The 23,972-nt window shown below is 48.5% G+C and overlaps 1 long non-coding RNA gene across 1 annotated transcript; it reads right to left on the bottom strand.

The window, feature by feature from the left end:
- Positions 1-6,201: 6,201 nt before the first annotated feature.
- On the bottom strand, positions 6,202-21,460 carry LOC135451801 (uncharacterized). The gene is made up of 3 exons (XR_010441434.1): positions 21,390-21,460; positions 7,619-8,067; positions 6,202-7,417 (listed from the first exon to the last, which is right to left on the bottom strand). It is a non-coding gene; the product is annotated as an uncharacterized LOC135451801 (long non-coding RNA).
- Positions 21,461-23,972: the final 2,512 nt, after the last annotated feature.

The following is a 23,972-nucleotide window of genomic DNA, read 5'->3' as shown; positions in this document are numbered from 1 at the left end:
TTAAAAGGCAGCAAATGAAACGATGCCGGCCTTCCTGGGCTTCCCACATAATGAACAAACACATTGCCCATGGCAAGCTCACAGGAACTGATCTTTCATTACGATAAAAGAGTCTTAACCTTGACCAGCCGCTCCGCTCTGCCGTCGTGGCAGTTGTTCCACAACTCAAATAGTTTGTTTTCCAGCCCTTTGATTCCCACAAAATGCTACAAAATCAAGCATTTCTTATTCAATAGACACACACGAGGTTTTTTTTTTTTTTCATATTTCTTCAGATCTTCCTCACGCAGTTTAGAGCAGAAAGTGTCTGGCATAAATTCCTGATTGCATTATTAATGTGGAAAAGGGAACATCTGAAGTTAATCTATTCCACTAATGGGTGCTATATAATACATTAAGTCAGGTTAAGCGTGTGATATAATAAAGATCTGCCGGGTGAGATATTCTGAGATTACTGATTTAAGCATAATGGTTATTTTGGTCAATGGTTATAGATTTTTAATAGAATTCCCATCTCAGTGCTGGCTGAAAGGGGAGGAAATCTTGTTCTGCACCACAATGAAACAACCCCTTGTAACAGTCTTGGAGCAGTTTTGGGGCACCACGATATGGAAAGGAGCTAAAGCATCCAAAAGAGGGATACAAGGGTGGGGAAGGGTCTGGAGGGGCCACAACAAGGAGCAGCTGAGGGCACTTGGTCTGTCCAGCTGGAGAACAGGAGGCTGAGGGCAGAGCTCATCCCAACCCACAGCTCCCTCCCAAAGGGCAGCTCCAGTCTCTGCTCTCTGGAAAGCAGGGACAGCACCCAGGGAACAGCTGAAGCTGTGTCAGGCTGGATATCAGGGAAAGGTTTTTCCCCCAAAGGGTGTCAGCCACTGCCCAGGCTCCCCAGGGGATGGGCACAACCCCAAGGCTGCCAGAATTCCCGCAGCATTTGGATAATGCTCTCAGGGATGCCCAGGGTGGGATTGTTGGGGTGTCTGTGCAGGACTGGATGATCCCTGTGGGTCTCTTCCAGCTCAGAAAATTCTATGAATATTAACACCTCTGTATTCCCCAGAACAAGTTCCCAGGCTATTTCTAAAATCTTTGTATTAAAAGAATCAAAATGAGAATTCAAGCATCTGATCAAAGTGATAAGAATTTCTTGGTGCTCATATCATTCAATTCTAACGTCAGCTTAGAAGGTGAGTAAGTCTACAGGCTGGTCTTTAATTCACCATGAAAAGGAATTTACAAGGAAAAGGAGTATACAAAGAAATGTATCAGCTGTGCTTTAAGACTTTTTTTTTTCCTTTTTCTGTCTAGATCAACAAAACTGAATATATTTCACCCTGAAGAACGAGCCTCCTCCTGGATTCCATAGGGATGAATAAGGAAATTAATTTCAAGGACTCCACAGGCAGCAGGATTGCCCTGAACATTGCTGCAGCTCCCATTTTTCCTGCCACAAAAGCACAAGGTATCAGCTCACTTCAAACCAAAGGGAAAAATTTAATGGGATGCTTGGAGAAAACTTTTCTCCAATTCTACATTCCTTGGGGATTTCCCAGGAAAAAAAATCAAACCCATTTTAAGGCAGGGTGAAACCCCCCGTGGGCTTCCTGAACAATGAAGGAATGTTGGGTTTATCCTGTGCTGAATTTCCCTGTGTGGATCCTGGTCCTTCCCTCTGCCCTCAGCAGAGCTAGGCTGAGGAGGGGTATTTTTATTCACAAAGGTCCTTAACCACCCATGGCAGCTCTAGCTCTGCTCCTGCCACTCAGTGGGCTCTCCAAAATCAGTTGTTTGGGATAATCACTGGCACAATATGAGAGCAGGGAGGAAAGCACTTTCCATGGCAAGATCATGTGGGATAGTCTCTGCTCCAGTGATATCACTCACTGGAGAGGGCTTGAGCTGGATCAGCAGCAGTTTTCATTGTGGATTTGCAACCTGTAAAGTAAACTGGACCTGGTTTGTGTTGGATTTAGAGCCGACGGAGAAAATCTCCCCCAGGCACTCAGAAACAGAAAGAGCAAAAGGAAAAGAACTAGGGATCAAAAGGATGAAAGGAAATCAGCAATCCACACCCATTTCTTTGGCCAGCCCGCATTTCCTGGGAGGTGATCCCTGGGGATTGGTGCTCTGTGCCTGGTGCCCTCTGGTGTGACAGTGTTCACAGGGGTCTGAGGATGAGGGAAGAGATGAGGATCTGACTCCATGTTTCAGAAGACTTGATTTATTATTTTATGATATATATTATATTAAAACTATACTAAAAGAATAGAAGAAAGGATTTCATCAGAAGTCTAACAAAGAATAGAAAAAGAAGGAATGATAACAAAGGCTTGTGGCTCGGCCAGACAGTCCGAGTCAGCTGACTGTGATTGGCCATTAATCAGAAACAACCACATGAGACCAATCACAGATGCACCTGTTGCATTTCACAGCAGCAGATAATAATTGTTTACATTTTGTTCCTGAGGCCTCTCAGCTTCTCAGGAGGAAAAATCCTAAGGAAAGGATTTTCCATAAGAGATGTCTGTGACACTCTGGAGGATGCACTGTCCTGGAGCCAGTGCTGACATTCCCGGGTTGCAGAGCTCCCCTGCCCAGCCCAGCTCAGCCCATCTGTCACCCGGGACTGTTTACAGGACGCTGACAGCCCGCTCTGGGAGCTGATTGATCCTGATTGGAATTGCTATGCAAATACACTTTGCTACTCTCTTGCCTATAGATTCTCCCCTGGCTGCGACAGCTTTTTCTCTAGGGATATTTCCTCCTAGTTTTTTTTTGTCATAAGTCCAGGTGAGCTGGACTCTGCAGCCTCAAACATCCTCAAATAGAGCAAATAATGTGACAAACCCCGAGGATGAATCTTTATCAGTTCCAGGCAACAGAAATGTCTCTTTTACTTTCTGTGTTCTCACCTCACATATTCCTTTGCAAGGATCTGTCACCCTCTGTTGACAGAGACAATTTTCAAAGGTATCAGAGCAACATAAAGGCTCCAAGTGCCACCTTTAAAGTCAAATCTAAGTTTTCCACAAACATGGGTTTGTTACAAAGTGCAGCACCACCAACAAAGTGTTGATTGAAGTCCAAATGAATCCCTAAGGATGCATCCTTAGGCTGAGCTGGGAGAAAGGCACTGTAAAGGAAAACTGGGAACAGCTCATGCCTAGAGAGATTAGGGGTCCAGACTGTCCTTGTAACTCATGAAAAACACCTGAGAAGCACCAAAATGTTATGTTCTGGTGTCCTCAACAGCCACCTGGCTGCACAATGACATTAAAAATAATTTCTAAAGTTTGGGAGATATTCTTGCTCTACTTTGCCACTTCTACCTGTCCAGAGCTGCTTTGGAGCCCAGAGAAGACCTTTGGTCTGGAATGAAGAGCTTTGCTCATATTCAGGAGGAACCTTTTAATTTAAGCCCAGCTTTTGAGTTGGATGGAAACACAAACATTACAGATTAGGTTTGATTGGCACTGAGATTGAATCAGAGAATCCCCGAATGGTTTGGGTTGGAAGGGACCTCAAAGCCCATCCAGTCCCACCCCCTGTCATGGCAGGGACACCTTCCACTATCTCAGGTTGCTCCAAGCCCCATCCAGCCTGGCCTTGGACACTTCCAGGGATCCAGGGGCAGCCACAGCTTCTCTGGGCACCCTGTGCCAGGGCCTCAGCACCCTCACAGGGAAGAATTCCATTTAGATACAGCCAAGGAGAAACTGAAGCAAGAACTGGAGCAGTTGGACTCCAGAGGGCATCTCCAGCTGGTGACACCCAAACATGTTGGGCCCTGGAAGACCCCAGAGCAATTTCTGGCAGCTGTGGAAGGTGATTGTTCTTAAACATCCCTGATCTCTGGTGACATCCTTGGAAGCAGGTGGGCTTTGGCTTGGAGGTGTATGGAGGCCACTGGCCATGAGCATAGCAGCATCTCACTCTCCATAACTCTCCTCATTCAGTCTGAAACCCCAGAGTGCCAATTCCCTGTCGCAACTCCAGGCTTCAGGAAATCTGGGAAAGTCACTGTGTGTGCTGGTCCATTGGAACGTGCTGTGCAGAGAGGTTTGGAGTCCCCATCCCTGGGACTGGAGGTGTCCAAGGAACCCCTGGACATGGCACTCAGAGCTCTGGGCTGAGGACAAGGTGGAGATCAGACACAGGCTGGACATGGTGATCTTGGAGGGCCATTTCAACCTCAGTGATCCCAGGATTCTGTGATGTCTCCTATTTTCCCTGCTGCCTCAAGTGCTCTCTTGAGCCCCCAGTGACCTTCACTGAGCTGCACAAACACAGCCATGCCTTGAGCTGTCTGCAAACTCAACAGCAAAAAATATTTGGGGTGCCTGAGAAGGACATCCAGGAGACCCAGCAGGACCCACTGGATCAGTCCTGTGCCTACAATTCCCATCGATCCACTCCTGCCTCTGCTCTTTAATCAGGCACCTTGTAAGGGTGGGAAGGGACATTTACAGCCACACTCCTTCTCCTCCCAAACAATCAATGGTTATTAAGTGCATCTTTGGGCTGGGGAGGCGAGGAGAGAGACAGCAAGAATTCACATTGCTCATCAACCCGGAGAGACTTCATTTTCTATTAGGGCTGATAAACAAGCTGGGAAGATAAATCAGTTACCTGCTGCTGCCTGACAGGCATCACCAAGGAGCTCCTTTGGAATGTGACACGGAGGGGCTTGGCTCCCAGGTCTGCTGGGGTGAGGCAGCAGCACTGACAGCTCCCCAAAGGGCTTTTTGTGGAATAAAGCACTGGGAGGCTGGTCTGCTATGAAAGCACCCAGAAAAGGCATCCCAAGCTCAGAGGATGGGAGAGGAGAGAGGAATAACAAAAAAGAAGGGAAGGGAAGGGAAGGGAAGGGAAAAGGGAGAAGGGTCCCACTACATCAGGAAACATCTGGGACTACAAAGGCCCATGGAGTGGTTGAAGCCAGTCAAGGAATACAGCACAAGCAGATCCTCCCTCACCTCAGAGCAGGTGGAAAGGGATTTAAATCTGGGCACTGTATCCTGATGCTAAATTGAGTTCAATCAGGAGACAATAACAAGCTTCAGGACTTTCAGTTTCAGGCTGTCACAAGATGGATCAAGGTGCTGAGTTCTTGGGAACTCATTTTCCCTGTTTCCCTATCAGAGCTCCAACAGAAAAAGTGCTGTAAGACAACCTGGCTCCAGATCCACGCCACCCATCCGTGGGAGCATGGAACAAATAGGAGCCTCCTGTTAATGGGAAATTGCAAATGCTCCATTACCCACCCCGTTATTCACATATTTCTCCTGCCTTTTGACTCCAGGCAAGCCTGCAGCTCTGAAAGGAAATTTTCAGAAATATCAACAATGTCCCTTAATCACTGCAATAATAAATCATCCCTTGTAACAGGGGAACTTCAGTCTGACCAAAAAATGGAGGTTTAGGAAAACTACTGAATTATTCATGCTTTCTGTTCCCTTGACAGAGAGCAAAGTTACATTAGGATAATGAAAATTCCAAAGAATTTGCAGGATTTGGTGGAATAAGGAGATGCTACAAATCAGTGTTGGCAAAACATGCAGGGATAACCAGGCCTTGGCCGGCACATGGAGTGAATGCATGGTAAGAAGCAACTCTGCATCTCCAAATTCTGCCATAGCAAGGCAGGAGAAACGGAAAACTGATTCTGGGAATGCTGAGCGAGACAAAATAAAGGAATCAGCAGCAAGGAGAGCTCCAAAATCCAGTTCCTGGCCTGTCCTCAGACATGGAGCAGCCTGTGACCAGCAAATCCCCAAATCCTAGGATGGTTTGGGTGGGAAAAAACTCATTCAGTTCCACCCTCTTCCATGAGCAGGGACACCTTCCCCTATCCCAGGTTGCTCCAAGCCCTGTCCAACCTGGCCTTGGGCACTTCCAGGGATCCAGGGGCAGCCACAGCTTCCCTGGGCAAGGACCTCACCACCTCAGCACCCTCACAGCCAAGAATCTCTTCCCAATATCCAATCTAAACCTGTCCTTAGCCAGTGTGAAGTCACTGCCCCTTGTCCTATCCAAATCCCATTTTTCCCCTCCCAACACTGTACACATGGGTTAAATTCCCAAGAGCTGGGTTTGCAATCCAGTATCAGTGAAGTAAAAAAAAAGACACTAAACTTGGTTAGAAAATTCCTCATCTGTCCTGGTTTCAGGGGCTGTAATGAAGATGCAGGACCTCTCAGCTCAATTCAATCAGCCCCATTCACCAGGCACCTTATGATCCATTAGTTCAGTCCCTCCAAATTTGATTGCAGCGTGTTTTGATTCCAATCAATTGTTTTCAGCTCTTCTCCATTGATTTCCATGGACTCACATTATTCTGCTGAGACTTCAGTTAAACCTGGGGGTTTGGGCCAAGACAGGAGCACTTCATGGCAGGTGCTGGGCTGGGCCAGCAACACCCTGCTGCCAGCAGACCAAGGCAAGGTGACAATTCCAGCTCTGAGATTTTTCCAAACCATGTTCCCTGTCCCATGGTTTCAGGGGAGCTCAGAACTGCAGCAGGATCAGAGGAAACCTCATCCATAAAACGTTGGGGCACAAGAGGAGATTTTTCACAGTGAGAACAGTCAGCCATTGGAATGATCTCCCCAGGGAAGTGGTGGAATGCCCAACTTTGGACACTTTTAAGGTTTAGCTGGACAAGGAGCTGGGTCACCTTGTCTAGACTGTGCTTTTGTTAAGAGAGGTTGGACCAGATGATGTTTGAGGTCCCTTCCAACACATTATTCCATGATTCTATAAACTGTGACCTAACCAGGCGTGACAGGGGGAAGAAAAACTCACAGAGGAGTCTCCAGGTTCTTTTACAGAATCACAAACTCTGAGGGATGAAGAACCAGAACTAACCCAAAACTTTATTCAGTCCCAAGCTACTGATCTGATTACTGGCCTAAAAGGTCTAAGGAAAAAAAATGTCTGAACTGGGGGACAGCTTCTGCAGAAAGCTCTAGAAAATGGGGAATTTGTCTCCTGGCACACTAGTCTGTGTCTCCACTTCTGGCTGGACAAGTGGCTCATGGAATCCAGACAGGAAAGGACCTGCTGTCCCCAGGGAGAGCTCTCAGAGGAGGCTGCTTCACTCCTCTCCTGCTGACACTTCCTCCAGTTTAATTGACAGGGAATATTTCCTTGTGCAGCCTCCTGAGCTGGCCCAGCTCATGCAGAACTGACACCCATCCAAGCAGGACGAGGCAGGAGTCTCTCCCTGAGCTTTGTCACAAAATCAGGGCAGTGAAACAAACCCACAGAGGATCTTTCCAACTCGGTGGAAAGGTTATTGTCAAAACCCCAGCACTGTGTTTTCCCAGAAAGCAAGTCTGAAATGCAGGCAGTGGCCTGGAGAGATTTTGATGGAAATCCCAGGTGGGAGTGATGGAAAAAATCAGCTGCCACTTTCCTGTGGAATGACAAAAAGTTGACAACGGCGACATTTGAAACTCTGGTGACTTTTCTGAAGCTCGATAAGCAGAGAAGAGAAAAATCCCTGAGCAGTGGCACAGAGGCCATGGGATCTCACTGTGCACTGCCCTGCAGGGAAGGGATGTCCAGTTTACAGCCCACACTGGGATCCCCAGTCCCACCAAAATTTCACACCTACCTCGGGAAGCAGGCACTGCAGGACATGCTGTGCTCTCCTCACGGCCACCTGAGCTCCTGAGAGATGATTCCCTGTGTGTGACTGGGGGGGAAGGAAGTCTGAGAGAGAGCAGGAAAACCTTCCCGGCAGTGCTGCTGCTTAATGGAGTGCGAATGGATTGGACAGCACTCCTGCTAATGTGTCAGGATTATGCTTAGCAGTGGGAATGACCTTGTTGAAGCTAAAAAATGAACACATTCACAGCTCCACGAGCAGGAGCTGCTGGATGCTCCATGCAAATCCTCAGCGCTGCTGTTCTGATGCTGATTCCGGAGGGGTGGGTGGGATTCTCCTCTGCTGCTGCCCCAAAGCTCTGGAAGAATGGAGCCTTTTGTGGAGGGATTGAGAGCATTTAGGGAACTGTTTTTCCTTTTGCATGCTGTGTGCTAAGGTAGAAAGGCTGAGAAGGCCTGGAAGAGAGAGGGGGGTGACCTTAGACCCCCTCCCAGTGCCTTAAAGGGCTCCAAGAGAGCTGGAGAGGGACTTTGGACAAGAGGGAATGGCTTCCCACTACCAGAGGGCTGGGTTAGATGGGATATTGGGAAGAGATTCCTCCTTGTGAGGGAGGTGAGGCCCTGGCACAGGGTGCCCAGAGAAGCTGTGGCTGCTCCTGGATCCCTGGAAGCGTCCAAGGCCAGGCTGGAGAGGGTTTGGAGAACCTGGGACAGTGGAAGGCCCATGGAAGTGGATGAGCTTCAAGATCCCTTCCCACCCAAACCATTCTGGGATTCTCTGATTTTAACTCTGGCCTTTTAAGAGAGCATCAAGCATAACAATATGGAGTTGCAGGGTTGTACATGCACTAAATTAAGCGTAGGAACTAATGGGGATGGGTCTGACTCCTAAACAGCTCACTGGCTTCAGCTCCAGGTGCGCTCATCAATCTCCAGTGTGCTGAAGAAAAACTGCAGTGAAGCGGCTACGAATGGAGTTAACTGAAAAATAAAATAAATCCATGTGGTTCCTGGGAATCCTCCACGTACAGGAGGTCATGGCCTGTGCAGTCCCCTGACAGCACAGACACAGCTCAAATTAGACATTTATTTAGTGTGCATTTACAACATGTGATTAACCTCATGTATTTAGATTTTTTTCATGTTGGCTTTTGAAAAGAGTCTCTTAGGAAGAAGAAAAGCAAGAGGGATAAAACTGCTGAAATTCATGTTTTAGTCTTTGAGCAAAACCTTTCACTCAACTCTGCTGGTTTTTAAATTCTTTCAAGCAAAGGGTTTATTTCAAGACACTGTCCTGAACGGTCTGTGTACTGGCATTGGGAAGTATAAGCATGGAAGGAAGCTTGGAAAGGGTGGGAAAAGGAGGGGATCAGCATATCAACCATTATTCTGAGAGAGGGTAGAAAGAAAGGTGAATCCCAAAGCTGAGTCAGGATTGCTCACACTTTGGCTTGCTCAGACTCAAACTCTGCTTACCTGTGTCCAACCACTCTCCCAGCTGTTAAAAACCTTCCCATCTCCATGCTGAAAATTCCAGAATCACTGAGGCTGGAAAAGATGGCCAAGATGACCAAGTCCAACCTGTGACTGACCCTGACCTTGTCACCAGCCCAGAGCACTGAGTGCCACATCCAGTTTTCCTTTAACTTCTCCAGGAATGGGGAACTTCACCACCTCCCAGTGTCTGACCACCTTTTCCATGAAGAAATTCCTCCTGATGTCCAACCTGACCCTCCCCTTGAGGCTGCTCCCTCCTGTCCTGTGCAGGTGGAAGAAGGTACTCCTGGCACCATTTGTGCTGCCTTGATGCAAGAGGAACGACAAGCCCCCAAATTACCACTCCCAGCAGGAATTGCCATTCCCAGCAGGAGTTCCTACAAGGCCTGTGTCCTGCAGGGAGAAAGCACCTTTCTGTCTAAATCAGGAACAGGGTTTAAGGCACAGGACAGCATTAAAGTTAGGAAGGGTGGGAGGACTGAGGATTTTTTCTCCTTTTCTTTTCCTCCCTGATCTCAGGAGGAAATTATTTTTAAATTATTATTATTTATTATTATAAATTAATGATAGAAATTCATCAGCAGGAAGGCCACCTGGTGCTGGCTGGAATAAAACCCTCTCACCAGGAACAAGAGGCTGCTGCCTCTGTCCCTTGCCCAGCGGAGCTCCCGCTTCCTCTGCTGCTGTGCATCCAAATGCTGAGACTTTCCTGCAGCTTAAGCAGGATTGATTTATTCCCTCTCCACAGTGCTCTCTGGATGCTCAGAATGCATTTGTATCCCTGGTCCCTAATAAGTGCTCCTCAGAGCTGTGTTATTTCAGAAGAACTTGCCAATGCCCCGGCACATTCCCGCTTTTGTGCGATAACGGATTTGTCAGCAGAATTGCCTCACTATCAAAACAATAAAAGCCAACTGGCAAGGTGACATTTTGGGGGAATTCAGTTCCTTCTTTGTGGGTTCCTCTCACTTTGTTTTACATGTGATATCTTCTCTCTGCCTCTCTTTGGAAGGTCAGTGCAGCGGGGGAAGGAAGTTGGTGTTAAAAGGAAAAACTTGTTTTAATTTGGAGCAGACTTGGAGCTGCTCAGGAAGATCCCTGACAGGGGGACAGAGGATCAGTCATCTCTGAAGGTGTAGTGCAAACATGAATCCCTTAAACAACATGTTGGACTCCTGCTCTTCCTCTTGCTCAAGAAGCACTTGGATTGTGGATATAATCTCTGAATTTCCAGAGACTTTTCACTGAGACTCTCCACTTCCTTTGCTCACAACAACATAACACAACACTTGCAATTAATTATGGATGCACCCGAGTCCAGACATGAGCTCATGCTGTTGGCTTGGCAAAGCAACTTAATTAATAAATAACGATGATGATGATGAATAAAGATGGGAATAAACAAAGAGGGCTCTATATGAGGGATGAAGCATGAAGTATTCATGCACCAGGCTGTCAACAGACTCGTTCTGCTGAGCCCACCTCACTTGACAGCACTTCAGCACTTTCCAACCACCCCCAAGCTCCTGGTGGTTCCAGGATTATATCTGGATCCAGACAAGAATTCATCAGCTATGACACCAGAAAATAGTTTGACTCAGGATCCTTGTATTAACAGTCCATAAAAACTGGGAAACTGGGCCAATCCTGCCATGAATGGCACTGACACAAAGACAGGAGCTGGAGTCACCAACTCCACATTCCCCTGGACCCTTTCATAGAGGCACAGAATCAGCAAGGCTGGAAAAAACCTCCAAGATCTTCCAGTCCAAACTTTAATTCTAAGTTCTACCTCTAAGAAAACTTCAGAATCATTTATGTTGGAAAAGCCCTCCAAGATCCCTGAGTACTTTGCTGCAGGCTGAGCCCCTTTCCAGCTCCCTCAGCCACTTCTGGTGCTCCAGGTCCTTCCCCAGCTCTGTTCCCTTCCCTGGACACCCTCCAGTCCCTCCATGTCTTTCTCAGAGTGAGAAGAAATGCCAGAGAGTTTTGTTTGTACCACATCCAGGCTGTGCCCTCCACTCTTTTGATGGATCAACAGCCACCTGGGACAGCACATTTCCAACACTGACAAGCTCCATGTTTGCAGGAAGCCATATCTGAAAGACTCCTGACCCACTCCAAGGACATTCCAACCACCCTGTCCTCTCAAACCACGCTCACACTCCTGTTCTCTGTCCCCACCGAGCTCTGCTTGGCAATGGGATGCCATTCCACCTCACCATTCCCAGGACAGATGGGAAGAGTGAGCAGGGCTCACACCATGGGTGACACAGAGCAGGGAATGGGCAGCTCTGCCAGGCTCAGGGCACTCAAAGAGGCTCTGAATGTCCTGAAGGGGTTTATTTTAGGCCACACCACATTAACCACCAGTAAAGAAGAATCAGAGGCTCCTGCTGCTCATTCCTCTCTGGCCTCCAGACTCCAGCTCCTTGTTATATTTGTCCTAACAGATGTATCGACCTGAATGGGAATGATTGATGAGGGAAAACACTGAGGTTAACTGAGCTTTTCTTCCCTTCAAAACAGGACTTGCAGTGCAAAGGTGTCTCTTGGAAGGACAAAACCTCACTGCATTTTGCCCATCCATGAAGATAATCTGAGAGGGACAAGATGTTTCCCCTTCAAAGATGAGGCAGCACTCACTGCATCCTTCATGGAGACTTTTGGGTTTACTTCAGCTTGAAATTCAGTGTCTGGGGATGCAAGCCTCAGCTTGCAAAACCAATGGCATAAGAACAACCAGGCTAAATGCTGAAAATCACAGGAAAAAGCCTACCAGGAGAGAAGCTTGCAGCTGGAAATGACTGCAGTTCCCTCCTTTTTAATGTTTTTCACCACCACCACTGTTGTCAGTCATTGTTAGGCATTAAATTGCATAAAATACAAGCCCTTGGAAACAAACATCAGTGCTTATCAGCCTATGTCAAAAGTCAATTTTTTCTTTACAGCAATTTTGCCTGGAAATTACTTCTGGGGAGCTGCTCACTGCAGCTCAGCCCTGGGCTCCAGAGGCACAGGGACAGGAGCCACTCTCTTCTCCCTTCTCCCCAGATCCTGCAGGTTGGCTTTAATATCATGGAATGGGTTGGGAGGGACCTAAAAGTTCATCCCATTCAATCCCCTTCTACTAGACCAGGTTTTTCCAAGTCCTGTCCAAGCTGGTCTTCACTTAAAGAGAAAAATCTCCTGCCAGGTTTGACTTTTACTTTAAAAAGCTGAGGACAGGTCATGTGTGAGGTCTAAATTACTGAATTAGCACCTACAGTCACAGGCGTGGAGTAATGAAAGATCTCAGGGGATTTATACTGTTAATAAACATCTGTGATCATGTGCCTGACAAACAGCTTGTGAATTAACGTAATAAACAACCACTGGTCATTGATAAATTGCATCTGGGCTTGAACTGAAGCAGTAGAGATGGGTTGAGCTGCCTCCTGCCTATGGAATTATGATGGATATTATTCCTTTATGATATCAGCATCCACTGTCTGGGACACACGAGCTGTGTGTCACTTGCAAGGTGCTAAGTTGCCACCATCTCTGTGTGGTCCAGTTTACATCAGCTCCTCACAGAGCTGGAAAACCCAGACCAAACTTTTCTTGTCAGCTTTGACAGAGATGGAGGTGAAGCATTTCCAAAATAGAAGAAAAGGTGGTAATGTTGACATACAGCATCATTATGTGGAGCTGACTTTTATTCAAGCTCCAGAAAATGCTGCCTTAAATGCAGTGAGGGTGGAAAGGTCCAGGTGAGCAGGTTCATGTTAATAGAACCATGGAAATGCTTGGGGTGGGAAGGGACCTTAAAGCCCATCCAGTTCCACCCTCTGCCATAGGCAGGGACAATTTCCATTACCCCAGGCTGCTCCAAGTCCCATCCAGCCTGGCCTTGGACACTGCCAGGATGCTGAGAGCTGCATCCAGGTATTTAAAGTGCTGAACAGGAATGTTGAGGAGGGGAGATCTCCAGGTTTGCCTCCTTTCCCTGCCCATCCAACAGCCCCGCTCTGGTAGTGGAGGGCAAAGGAAACCTTTGGATAACAATTCCAGACAGGAGGCAATGTGTGAGGACACACATTCTTAGCCCCACTCCAGAAACTTGAGGTCACTTAGCCACTGTCCCAAAGCTTAAACTTGACCTTAGGACCACTGGTTCCAGCTGCAAACCCTAAATGGGATATTTTGGACGCATCCTATAACTCTTTCTTCCTCACTGTACAGACATGGAGCAGAGGCCCTTCAAAAACTAAACACTCCTGATTAATATAATATAATATGCAGTATAAACTTGGTTTTTTGGCTGCTGATGCCTTCCTACCCTCAAAGCCAAACTCCCACGCCACTTTCTGTCCTTCCCACAGAAGGTGGAGCAATATCCTGTACCAGCCAACAACCTCCTGGCAACCTCAGGGTCTCAGTTTTTGGCAGAACAACCCAACTATAACAAGGTGAAGACCTCAGAGGACAAGCAGGGCTGTTGACCCTTTGTGGTTGTTGAATGCATCCCAAAACCCCACAACACCACCCAAAAATCCCCCTCACAGCAGAACTTTCTGGCCTAAGGATTTAGGATGATCCACAGGTCTATTTGACCTGGCCTTGGCTCCTTGATCTGATGCTGTCTTCCCATGTGACCTTGGGGAAACCACTTAATGTCTGATAATTAGAGACTCTTAAACTGATTATTAGAGATTCTTAAACTCATAAAAGTGTTACGAGATGGCCAAGGTGGGGTGGAGGTGGAAGACTCTCCAGAAGTATGTAAACCAGATTGATTTGAAAATCAATGTGATGCTTTCAAAAAATGAAATGCCTTTGATCCTCTGGCAGCCTCACCACATCTCCTGCATCCCTGTCTGTAACAGCAGAAGCCAAGGAGCGAGCAGGAGACTTCATTCCTCTTGGAATTTTCATTAAATTCATAAAACTGTCCCTGAACTGAAGGAGAATGGCATTGTCCCTGCAGTGACCCCTCAGCAGGAGGGAAGAAGGGGTTGCACAGGTCCAAGGCACAGTTGCAGAAGCACCTCTGCATCTTGTCCCTACCCCTCAGGTTGTGCCATCTGCTCTGCCAAAATCATAACTCCCTGCCAATACTCTTAATTAAAAATATTAATGCTGGAGAAGTGTGCCTGGAAAGCCTGCAGCTCCATTCTGCTGTCCCTCCAATTGCTGGGTAATTGCGATAATTCCTGTGTCTCGGGGAGGATCACTCCCCAGGCCCCCCTTCCCGTGCCTCCAAATGCAAAATGCTTTATTATTTTCCGGGCTGGCTCTGCCACCAAGGTGGCACCACTTCATTAGGAAGAGGGAGAATGGAGATCAGGCAGAACCCATTATGTGCTGGGAACGGGGCCATGCACAGGAGCTGCTCATCCAGGAGCTTCCCACGTGCTGGGAGGGGACGGAGCAGAGGATTCACATCCCCCTTCCTGGCAAAGGCTGCCCTGGCAGCAGGAGATGGAGCAGGACATTTCCCAGCAGCAGGCTCTCCCTCCTCCTCCTCCTCCAGGAGCAGCAGGGAATTTACGAAGGAGCAAAAAGGAGAAAATCAGGCTCCCAAATGCAGAGGTTGAGGGAATGCTGAGGAAAATGCTGCTCCTGCCCGCTGGAAAAAGTGGGCTGAGCTATTCCACGTGGGAATAGGTCCAATGGAGGAACACCATGAGGAGGAGAGAGGAGTTGCACATGCATCAGACCTTAAACTCCTTATTTGTTTAAGAAACAGTCCTTGCTGCCATGTGGAGTCAGGATCTCAGCTGGGATAAACCAGGATGTTTATCCTTCATTCTCTCCAAAAGACCTCTGAAAGCAACAATCCAAACCTACTCCTGCTTCCCAAATGCCTCTTCCCCACCAAACATGGACCCCACTGGTGGGTGGGAGTTTTATATGCAGAAATGTTTGATATTTTTAAACTATAGAAACATACAGAATAGCAAATTAACAGGATCTCGTCCCTTAATGCAGCTTTTGAATTCTGAGTGTGCCCTCTGCCTCTGATCCATCTTTTCCCAGTGTGTCTGCCTCTCAACACACATCAGAAAAACAGAACACGCCACTGAGTGTTTTCCCTTGGCCTTTCCACCAGGAACCCCAGGGCAGTCAGGGAGATCCAGCCCCTGCAGGGATCTCCCCATTTCACAGAACCCTAGGATGGTTTGGGTCAGAAGTGACTTTAAACATCATCTCATTCCCTCCATGCCATGGGCAGGGACACCTTCCACCATCCCAGGGTGCTCCAAGCCCCATCCAACCGAGCCTTGGACACTTGCAGGGATGAGGCAGCTGCAGTTTCTCTGTTTTGGGTGTTGTCACTCCAGACAGCCCCATTCCCACCTGCACAGGAGTCAGGGAAACACCCAGTCCTAAGCACAAGCTGAATTTCCCTCTGCCAGTGCTGTGCCACTTGCAGGAGAGCACTCCCAGTCACAACACGTAAATAAATAACTGATAGCCCAGATTAATCCCCGTTCTCACCCAGCCTGTGCAAGCCAAGCCCTCGGTGCTCTCTGGCGGGGTGAGTTAATTACCACAGTGCCAGCAGATCTGCCTGAATCCTGTCAGGATGTGACAAGCCCCAGTGCCAGCGCCATCCTTCCCAGCAGAGCATCCCCACCTGGCATTGCTGTCACGTCTCTTTGTGATGAGGCTGTGATGAGCACCCCAGGAGCAGGCCTGATAAAGTTCCCCTATTCACAGGAACTTTTGTCTGCTTTATTACATTTCGTATTCCTCGGAGACGGGCGGGGAAAGCAGGAATGATTAGCGCTCCATTTGCAAACACATTCTCCTGAGTGCAAAGTGATTGCAGAGTTTGTGCCCCTATAGCTCTAGGTAAAGCTGGGTTTAGCTCCATGAGGAAATATGGAACAGCAGTATAAGGTATGGAAAATCTCATTCCCTACCCTTCATAATGTGGTGGGGTAAGAATTGCTGTGAATTTTCTTTTTTCCCCACTTTATTTTGCAGTACATTTTCACCCTGGAGAAATTTTTATCCCAAGTGTTCTGAATTTCTCACAGAGATGTGCAAATGTTTAGGGGCAGCAATTGCTCAGCAAAATGTTACCTTATGGCACAAGAAGAGTCCCACAGAATCTCCTACAAAGAAGAGTCACACAGAACCCCAGAATGGGCCAGGCTGGAAGGGACCACAGCGTGTCCCATCTGCTCCAGCAGGGCCATCCCAGAGCCCATGGCACACATTGTGCCCAGACAGCTCTGGGATATCCCCAGTGAGGAGACTCCACACCCTCTCTGGGCTCTGCTCAGGGCTCAGGCACTGCCCAGGAAAGTTCTTCCTCATGCCCAGGTGGAGTTGTCTGGGCTCAGTCCTGCCCGTGGCTCCGGTGCCATTGCTGGGCCTGGAGCAGAGCCCGGCCCTGCTCTGCCCCTCCCTGCAACCAGGGCTGAGGGCCCCTCTCAGCTGGGGCTCCTCTCCAGGCTGGGCAGCCCCGGCTCCCTCAGCCTTGCCTGGGCACCCACATGCCCCCAGCCCTTCAGCATCTCCACAGCCTCTGCAGCCCCGGCTCCCTCAGCCTTTCCTGGGCACCCACATGCTCCGGGCCCCTCAGCATCTCCACAGCCTCTGCAGCCCTGGCTCCCTCAGCCTTGCCTGGGCACCCACATGCTCCGGGCCCTTCAGCATCTCCACAGCCTCTGCAGCCCCGGCTCCCTCAGCCTTGCCTGGGCACCCACATGCTAAAGGCCCTCCCTCCACAGCCTCTGCAGGCTCAGCTCCAGCAGCTTCATGTCTCAACAGAAATTAATTCCTGCACATTGGCAATGCTTTCCCTCAGGAAAACTTCTTTCCTTGTGAAGATCCAATGTAGCACTGCTCTGTGACAAAAGGCACCGACTCTGCCTGATCCCGAGGCAAAACATCCAATCTGTGCCGTCTGTATTAACTCATTACATCCAACACAAATCCCTTTCTCCCTGAATACTTAAAGGAGAAGCATTCCTGGTCTGAAGAATCGGCTTTACAATGTATTTCCAGGAGCTATTTTCTCTACAAACTGCAGCTGGAAAATTGTGCAGTCTTCACCCCGGAAAGCCAGGCTGGCAGTGGGTGATGCTCTCTCAGGAGACACGCTCACAGAGCCCTGAGAACACAGCAGGAAAAGCTGGAATGGCAATGTTAGATCAGCTTCTGTGGCTCTTCTCAGCTGGGCCAGCAGCTCCCAGAGCTGTCCCCACGGGCTGACTTTCTCAGCAGGAGCAGCAGAGCCATGCCACATCCACAGAGCCATGTCTTTGATCTTCAGGATCCGATGAATACCAAGCTTGGGATTTGCATTTTTCAGGAGCAGAGGTACAACAGCTCCAGATGCTTCTTAATCCCTTCATGTTACAGCTGTAAAAATGCAGGTGAGCTCCTTAAGTGAGCCCTAAAAAGGGGGGAAAGCCTGACAGGAATCCTCTTAGCCCCAAAGGTCCAAGTCCCCAGGTCTAGGATATTCACTTTCCATTACATTGGCTATGTACCAGGGTTATATTTTTATTTATATTTAATGCATAAGCAAAGTTGGCTGCATATTGCTAAAACATCCCACTTTAAGGAGGCTGCAAAAAGAAAAGAGGGAGAATCCAGCTTCTGTTTGAATATTCTTCTAATGGAAGAGGAAACAATTGTGGTTTCCATTTGTTCCCCTTTAGTGCAAAGGCCTTTGGAGCCCACTGCAAGCAAGACCTGCAGATATTGTAATATCCAGGTCCTTGATCCCCTTTCAGCAACTGGAATTTAATCTCTGCATTTCAAACATACCCCAGACCTGCTCAGTATTCCAGAGGTGACAACAGGACCTTCGGAGCAGCAGCCCTTAGGAACAGGAAACAAGGACAACACAACAGCTTTTTTCCATGGAAGGAATTACTTCCAACATCCCTGCTGTGGCTTTGGGGGTTACAACCCTTGGGTGGGGGACCTTGGAAGCAGCTCCCACCGATCACTGAGGCAGCTGCCAGCATTTTGCAAGATGAATTTACAAATCATCCATCACCAGCAATCCCAACCATTTAATTAGACCCAAATTACTTTATGTCTTCGAAAACATCACAAATCTTGCTGGAAAAGATCCTGTGCATGTGCACGGGCTTGCCAGCAAGGAATTGTTTCCTCCTGCCAAAAGTGCGGGAGCGCAGCATTCCTGGCCCCAGCGGCTGGTGGGCAAAGCCAGAGGAAGATTCCAGCGCCTGCCTGGACCAGAGCCTGCGGGGAAAGGGAGTGACAGCCTTCATCCTCCTCCAGCAGAGTCCTCTGGAGCAGAATCCTCTTCCCAGCACGCTCCCCACAGCCTTGCCGGGAGGTTTGGGCTCCTCGCCGGGAATCGGAGAGCAGCAAAAGCAGCAGAACTTACTCAGAGCCTCAGCCAGAAACACAACAAAGCACCGGAGGGCTCCCTGATCTGTTCCAGACCAGGCTGGCCTCTGTGCCAGAGAACAGAAATCCATAACCCCACATGGCAGGAGCTCCTCCTGTGTCCCCGCTGGGTGGGATCCAAGCAGTGGCTCCCTGCTCCCGGTGGGCTCCTTCCAGCCCAGCCTGGGAACAGCTGCAGGGCTGGGGAGAACGGGCTGATGAGAGACTGGGGCTGCAGGAACAATTAACAGAAACCTGAGCCCAGCGGGAACAGGGCTATTCCCTGGAGAGCTGTGCTAGAGGCAGGATTGATCTGAAAGCTGCACTGGGATGGTGCAGGCAGCTCTGGTTCCCAAAGAACCATGCCAGACACCTCCAGGGTGTGTGCCCTGTGTGTGACACACATGACCCTCATAAGCAGGACTCTGCTCCTCCGTGCCTAGGGCAGACCTTTCTAAGTCCCAGTGCCATGAAAGCCACAATGGTTAAAATCACCCCCCAGCTTTACACGTGGGTCCCTTCAGGGAAATAAAAGAATAATAAAGTGCCCCAAAGACACCCAGAAAGTTGTTTATGAGATGATATAGGAAAATAAACCGTGAGGCAAACACTCCATCCTCTGCCTAGGAAGAAAATCAGAGGTGCTGCTTTATCCCATCTTGCTAATTGCTGTGGCTGCTCACCCCTGGAAGTGTTCCAGGCTAGATTGAATGGGGCTTGGAGCAACCTGGGCTAGTGGAAGGTGTCCCTGCCCATGGCAGGGGGTGGGACTGGATGAGCTTTAAGGTTCCCTGCAACCCAAATCTATCTGTGATTCCATGTAGCCCTGGATAAATACAGAGAAAGCAGGGGAGTCCCTTGGGAGAAGGGGTGGACTTGAATACATATCACAACTCCTACTGTACTATTTGGTGTGTCCAACAGGAAAAAGAAAGGCCAGGAAGACACAGGTGTGGAGACCCAAAGCTGGTCCAGAGGACCTGGAAGCAGAGCAGATGGTGAGAGGCAGCTCCTGTCCCTAACTGGATCAATGCAGGCAGAGCTGAGCCAGCCCTGCCACAGGCATACACCACACAGCAGGAGAGGCTGCTCTGCCCAGGCAGGCTCACAGCTCTGGGATTCCTGTCCCATCCTCATCCTCAAAGGCACTTCATCACCTGCAGCCCCACAGCTCGTGATTTGATCATAAAGTCACTCCAGGACATCTGCCTACACCGGCAACACAGGCATCTGGGAGAAATTCAACTAAATTCCCTGGGCACTGAATTCCAGAGCTGCCCCTTAGGAGGCAATTCTGCTGGGGACAGCTCACTGCAGCCTGTAACTACTCTGTCCAAATAGCTGAGTGCAGTCTGTTTTCTCCAAAATCCATAGGAAATCTGTCTTCACATACTCCTACTTCTGCTTCCAGCTGTGTTTGGGAGCAGGCAAACCTCCTGGCACCTGAGCTCTGCACCTTGGGAAGAGCTTGTGTGCCCGAGTCATTACAGCCATGGAGAAAGGCCACGTTGGCAGCAAAACATTTGCAGGTTGCTGCAAACCCACTGACCTCCATAGTCCTGGGTGCTGCTGCACTCTTTCCCATTTTTCCCTCTGTTTTTTAATCAGTCTGCCTCGTGTGATAGATCAAAGGACTTAAAGGCCGGAGAAGGCACTCCAGCCTTTGGCAGGAGCAGGGAATGAGACAGCCAGTCCCGCCTATGCAGGCAGCCCAGAGGAGCTGCAGATATTCATTTAAAAATCACATTGCAAGGCTTGAACAGTGCCATTTGTTTCAGCCTTTCATTCTCAGCCCTTCCATTTCCCTGTTCAATGGCAAGGAAAGAGCCCCACGGCCAAGAAGTCCCACCCAGCCTCAGATCCACAGGCTCTGGATGTTCTGCTGCTCCATCCCTGGCTGCTTCCTGCAGATCCCCAGTGCTCAGGGAGAGCCACCGTGCAATTAATTCTCTCACAATAATAGGGCAGCACAAATTACCAAGCAGACTCTTGTAGCAATAAAAATGTAATATACTGAGTCTGACTTGCAAAGTCCCAGCACTAAATGTCTCTCTTTTGGAGGACTTCCATCTTTATGTTCCTGCCTCTCAGCTCCTCTTCCTTTTTTCTCAGCCTAATATGAGTCTCACTTCCAGAGAATTCATCCCAGAGCTATAAATTCCTTGTGTGAGCCATGTCAGACCCAGCAGTCCCTTGGTTGTGTTGGGAACATTGAGTTTCATCCATCCAGGTTTTGGCTCATGCCCAGCAGGAAGGTTTTGCTCTTCCAAGCCATTGGGAGGAGAGGAATAAGGTCCAACCAGGATGACTGGGGACCCAGGATGGATTTAATAGAGAAAACTACAGGAAACTCACAACTCTGGAGGGGCCCTGCCTGGAAATCTCTGCCACAGGGTTGGGTGGCACTAAATGGCAGCAGGGGATGGGAGAGGGTAGGGCCAAGGAAAAGGGAGTGACTATTCCAGGGAAGGGCTCAGCAGGACTTCCAGGTGAACTGAAGGGTTACCAGCCGTAACAGAGCTCCATGTTGGGTAATTCCCTTCCACCATCCCTCTGTGAGGCTCACTGGAAAAACTACAAACTGCTGCACCCTGCCTGGGCTTAAGGGATGCTTTAGTCTGGGCTTTACAACTCTGTGCTTTGGTGTAAGTTTCATGTTTTGCCCAGCCAGCCTGGGCTCCCAAAATGTGGTATGGTGTTCTCATGCTCCCATCAGCAGGCACAGGCTATTCCCCAATCACAAATCATATCCTACTTTTCTTTCCACTTCAGCACAGCCATCTCCAGAGAAGCCTTCTGTGTGCTGTTTGTTTGCACCCACTTGTCACAGCATATATTGCAGAAGAGATGGCCACAATACAGATTATAACCACACAATTTCATAAAGCTTCAGCCCATACAGAACAACATCTTACCTTTCAGAAGGCTTCAGGCATCTGCCCATACAAAGTAACATCACAACACTTTAGAAGGCTGCAAGCATGTGCCCTTCTTCTGCTTTAGCCCAGCCTTTTATCCCCTCCTGTTGATGCACTGCACCTGTGTGCCCTCTGTTCCCTTTGGTGGTTGGTCAGTGCCCCTGGGCACTCCATGGCTCATTGCTGTCAGTGCTGCTCACCTGCTGCTCACAGCTGTGCCCATTGAGGCTCAGCCCCATCCCAATCACCACAAACTGTGTGCCTACATCCCACTGATCTCCAGAGCCTGCATAACCCTCACCTCCAGCCTGACCCTGCTGAGCAGGTTTGGACAAGACCCACCTTCTAGATTTAGCCTCTGTTTGCCAATTCCCCCATAAACTCACATTCCTGTGGTTCAGCTTGTTGCATCCTCCCCTCTCTGCTCTGTGCCTCCCATCCCTCAGCTCTGAGATGGTATTGTCCTCTCCAGCACTGCTGAATTACTCAGAGCCCCATGGATTTGCCCATAACAGGTTTTCCATGTCATATCAATGGGCACAAAGTCCTCGGAAGCCGAGCACAGATCCTCAGTGGGATTTCTGAGCCTGGGAGAGGCGAGACCCGAGACAAAAGGAAGGAATAATTTGTGGTGTTTGTGAGGTCCCCAGGACGAGGTGAGAGATGAGGAATCTGACTCCATGTTCTCAGAAGGCTGATATTATATTATATTATATTATATTATATTATATTATATTATATTATATTATATTATATTATATTATATTATATTATATTATATTATATTATATTATATTATATTATATTATATTATGCTGTACTAAAACTATATTAAAGAAAGAGAAGGATACAGACAGAAGACTTAACAAGAATGAGTAATAAAAACTCATGACTCACACCTCAGAGTCCAACACAGCTGGTGGTGATTGGTCATTAAGTAAAAACAATTCACATGAAACCAATCAAACACACACCTGTTGATAAACAATCTCCAGACCACATTCCAAAGCAGCCAAACACAGGAGAAGCGAATCAGGTAATTATTATTTACATTTTTCTGTGAGGATTCTCAACTTCCCAGGAGAAGAAATCCTGGCAAAGGGATTTTTCAGAAAATATCATGGTGACAATGATCCCCTGTGGCCAAGCAGGGAAGGTGGGGTGTTCCCAGGTGGGATGTTCCTCCTGACAGCACATCCATGCAGAGACCATGGACCAATCATTGCTGTGGGGAAAAAAAATTGGACTTTTCAAAGCTCAAATGAACACACTCTTCAAGTAAAGTCCCTGGAAGTGAAATTCTGATGAGGCTTCAGCACCCTGGTGCCTGCAGACAGCCTCCTGCTCGATTCACTGCTCTGTCATGCTTGTTACTGGGAAATGAATTCCCTTCACACTGACATTTCATAGACTTCCTGATCCAGCACATAATGAACACCCCGCCAGCTCTGGCAGTCTCTTGCCAAACTAACTTTTATTACCTGTTTTCTCATTATTGTATTTAAATTTTCTGGTCTGTTGTGCCGTGGCTCTTTTTATTTTTTTCCCCCCTTGTTGAAAGAGAACGAGCAGGGTAAGATAACAAATTTCCCCAGCAGAGCCCTGCTCTGGGAAGCACAGATTCCCAGTGTCCCAGCCAGCCCTCAGGGCTGCCCAGGATGAGGCAGCAGCACTTCCAGGCAGCTGCAGATGTTGGAACACGGATAAATGATGCAGTGCCGAAGCACCTTGCCAAAATTAAGCACACAGCAGTGCTGGCTGTGTGATCCTACACCTTCCTGACCCGGGGCTAATCACATCTCTGCCATCAGCAGGGCACTTACACCTCATATCCCTGACATTAGGATGACTTATTCCACAGTTTTAGACTTATTTGCTTTCACTCTCCTACAGCGTGTAACATAAGAGAGTGGCAGTGCTCAGCAGTGGCTCCCGGGCATTAGAGCTAAAAGATTCCTAATGAAAACCTGGAGAAGCTGGAGAATCATCCCTGCAGCACTCCAGCTACAGGCTTGAGCACTAAGCTGGCTGCTGGCTCCTGCTGGCTTTATTTTGGGTGACATGCATCCCTGAGAACTCTCTTTGGGCTGGGAATGGGCCTTGGGAGCCCAGAAGCAAGTGGCATCATCCCTGTGGGATTGATCATCCCTGTGGGATCATGGCCATCCAGTGCAAGGGGTCACCTCCTCAGCTGACCTTTCCCTCTGGTCTAGAACACCAAATAAACAGAGCAGACCACTCTGAAATGCCATGGCAGGAGCCCAAGACACCTGAAATAACAGTGGGAAGTGACAAGTGCTCCCAAGAGGGGTTTTCCTTCTTTCCCTGCCTGACACTTCACTGATGCCTTTGCACCTTGTTTAATCCCCCTTAGGAAAACCAGAAGCCTCATGGAGAGGGGAACCTGTTTTCTGAAGCTTTTAAAGAGCCGTGAATGCAGAGATTAAAAAGCCCAAAACCCCAATGAGCAGCACAAAGTGCCGTGTGCAGTTTCTCTGTTAACAATCAGCCACCACGGTAGGAAACAGAAACCTCCCAAGGTGAATAAACATCTCATTTTCCCCTCCATTTCCAGAAGAA

This window comes from Zonotrichia leucophrys, chromosome 9 (genome assembly GCF_028769735.1).
Source record: "Zonotrichia leucophrys gambelii isolate GWCS_2022_RI chromosome 9, RI_Zleu_2.0, whole genome shotgun sequence".
NCBI classification, from domain to species: domain Eukaryota; kingdom Metazoa; phylum Chordata; class Aves; order Passeriformes; family Passerellidae; genus Zonotrichia; species Zonotrichia leucophrys.
Note: the sequence above shows the minus strand (reverse complement) of the source record. Positions and strands in the feature narration are given on the sequence as shown.